A 3,693-nucleotide genomic window follows, 5' to 3' on the forward strand; every position below is an offset into this window, starting at 1 on the left:
GTATTTTTATTGTTTTATTATCATGAGGCTATTTTTTTTATTATAATACCTTCTCTAACAAATATTATAATATATTAGTATGGTAAATGATATATCAAAAATATACATGCCTTTTCTTGAAATAATTATTAATAGAAAATAGATAATATAGTATTCATATGAAGAGAATAATATTCTCTCTAACACTTCTCTTGTCATTTTTAATACTTTCAGTTACCTATATGAACTATGTAATGTAGTAAGGGTAAAGATTGAGATCGTGTATATCCGATTCGAGTTTTAGACGGATGTACGTTTTGAGGTCGCTGAGTCGAAATAACGAAGTCTCGAAAAACGAAGTGTATGTGCTTATCTTAGCCCAAAAACCACAGGAAACTGAAATAATAATATGAAATATTACAGTAATATTTCAGTAATATCAAGAATATTCCTAGGACGGGGCTGACCGCCGGTGCCACTTTTTATCATGGATGTTTTACAATTTTCTGGAAACCCGCTCCATGGATTTTGATTGAACCCAGTATATCCAATATACACTTAAGGTTCCTCTAATATCTCATAGGTCTTTTTCTCATTCAAATAATCTGACAGGACTTAAACGCGGATTTTTCAAAAAATCTTCGTTTGAAGTACCTTTGTTTTTTCATTTCAAATAATTAACTATTCCACATATTTATATGTAATGAGACATGGATAAACGTAAAATATGAAAGAATTTGATTATTAATTTAATGAGGTAAGAGGAAAAATAGTTTTTCCAGGTTGAAAATACATTTCCTGTATTTCATTTGACTTATTATTGTATGTTGTAAAATAAACACACTCAGAAAAAATAATTTGTGACAAATAAAGTCGGAAAGGAATGGAGAATTATGAAAAACGCATAAATTAAACACGAGTTTGAGGTTAAAATGAAGGGCGCAGGTGCATTTTGTTGTTCCGTTTTTAACCAGTCGGTTAAACTTTTTCTTGTCACCATGATGAAATTTTACGTTTAACTTAACTTACACATATTTGAGCATTTCAATCGACTGGGTCACTAACTTCATTAAATCATTTATAGAATTTTCAACATTGATTCAATAGCAATTTAGCTTTAAATAAATGGCTCCATGCAGGGTGTAAATTTCATTAAACTGTAAAATTTCTGTCTTGCTTTTTAATGAGAATCATTATAAAAAAACTTTTCTAGAAACTGTCGAAATTTAATTCAGTTAAGTTACCAATTGAAAGGTCCGTTTGGAAATTAGTATGAGAAAGTATTACAATAGTGAAAAATTAATAATAATGTTTTCAAAAGGGCGAGGATTAATTATAATTCAAATAGGGGTGATAAGTGATTCGGGCACCAGATTTTTTATATCTCATAGCATAAGTGTAATGAAGAAAGGAATAATTCTACGAATTTTGATCTTCCTGTTTTATTTTTTATTGAGTTTTTTTTTTAAGTTGTCATTGCTACTAAGTTTTGTGCTGAACACAATCAGCATGTTTTAAAAAATATATAGAAATTGTAGAGTATACATGCAAAAACTATTTTCCCGACCATGTAAAGTAAATTCTTTGAGAAATTGCTGGATTTGTCCTTCCTAACTCTGATGACACACAGTCAAATTTATGAAAGAGGAGTTAGACTATGAGCTCCCCAGAACTAAGCAGAATTTAGACGGATTGAACTCTGCGGAAAACATTAAACTGAAGATCAAGATACCCATCTTTGACTTCTCAATCTTGCTCATAAGCAAGGCCATTCTCATTTTTGCACTCTTATTTCGAGTTCGCAAAAAGTTTCGGACGCATTTTTTTTTTAATTCTTAATTATGATATTTTAGAAAATATAGAAACGCAAGTTGCTCCCAAATATAGTGTTCGGGCTTATCTTGAGCCGCCATCGAAAATGATGGAAGAGATAAGACTTATTGACGTTATTATCTCCGTAATTCCTGGTCCAATTTTTCTGTTTTTATTTTGGTATCTTATTACCATATCAGCCTGGGGGGCCTTATGCCGTTATAGATTAGATTATCACAATTAGAATTGCTTTATAATGTCACACATATTTTTTAAACATTTTTTAGAATTTATAATAGCCTAAAGGTCTATAAACTTAGAACTAAAATACAATGTTATCAACCCATATATATTTATACTTCACGGGAATACTGTGTACTCTTCCTCAGCACAATACAATTAACTAGTATTTATTTCCCCACTCAAGTAAAATTGCATGTGATAGAAGTTTAAAACCATTATTATTTTAGTATAATAATAAACATATGTGTTTTAAACAGATTTAATAAATGTATTATAATGTAAGTTTTTTAAAATTTATTTTTGTATTAGTTTTTATTTTCATGTGCTAGGTTGAATACATTAGAAACGTGTAATAATATATTTTTTTATTTTATAATTATTACTCTATTGCTTTTTAAAATTAATACATTTTTTACCTTTATCCATTACTTTTCATATTTATTATTTTTAGATTTATTGTATTATTATTTTAGTTATAAATAGCAATAAATAAATATTAAAAAAAAAATTCATCTTTTTTAATTTTTTTTTTTTTATAATATGCTCCATTTTTTAAAAATTTCATTATTTACCTATATAACCACATCTAATTCTCAGTAAGTATCATAAATGTAAAATTTCTATGTATAGAAAAAATATATATACATAAAAATTCTATATGGTAATGCAAAATTATATTCCATTAAAATTTAAGAAAGATAAAGAAGTATATGAAAAATAAATACATTTAAAAAAAAATTAATAAATATAAGTGATAAATATTTAAAAATAAGGGGTAATAAATCTAAAAATAATAAATATGAAAAGTAATGGATAAAGGTAAAAAATCTATTAATTTTAAAAAGCAGTAGAGTAATAATTATAAAATAAAAAAATATATTATTAAACGTTTCTGATGTATTCAACCTAGCACATGAAAACAAAAACTAATACAAAAATAAATTTTAAAAACTAATATATAAAAAAAAAGGAAGAATCCATCATTTTCACTAGAGCACATTATGGTTTACTTGGCCTGTAAAATACTTTTTGGATCGTTCCAAGACTAACGCTGTTATTCCTTTGGATTAGATTTATGAAACTAACACTAACCTTGTCTTGGGATTATTTTCAGTTGGTTAGTTAGAAATTCAAAACGGCTCTTCGTCAGGAAGTTTTTTTTAAGAGGGTATTTGTTGTCAGTGAAAAGGCTACGTACATCCGGCCGCCTGAGGACCTCTAGGTTCTTATCTCACCTAGTCGATCGGACACACTCTTAGCTTTTTTTAAAATGATTATCTCACGCTCAATCATCACTTTGCTAGTATATCACTTACCTGGGCTATATGTATTGTTATTACAGTATTTACAATAGGTCTCCTTTGTAATGAGTTAACACTATAACAATTGGCCACATCTTTCAGGAATGATCATACTTTAAATCACAATTAAGCAGTTTTGGATTAAAACTTGACATATCATCAGCCCTTAGAAACGATAAAAACAACTATAGAGTCGGTATTTAAATTTTTAAAATCACTTAATATACTTTCAGAAATATGATATACTACATTTTAATATAGTTATTTCTTTGTTAGCCTTGTAAAAATTTATTGAGTTGTTTTCTGCAATCCTAATTTAATGTTATGTATGTGTGAAAGTGTATTAGATTTTTATGTA

This window comes from Halyomorpha halys, unplaced genomic scaffold (genome assembly GCF_000696795.3).
Source record: "Halyomorpha halys isolate HHAL.00 unplaced genomic scaffold, Hhal_1.1 Scaffold434.1, whole genome shotgun sequence".
Classification (NCBI taxonomy): Eukaryota; Metazoa; Arthropoda; class Insecta; order Hemiptera; family Pentatomidae; genus Halyomorpha; species Halyomorpha halys.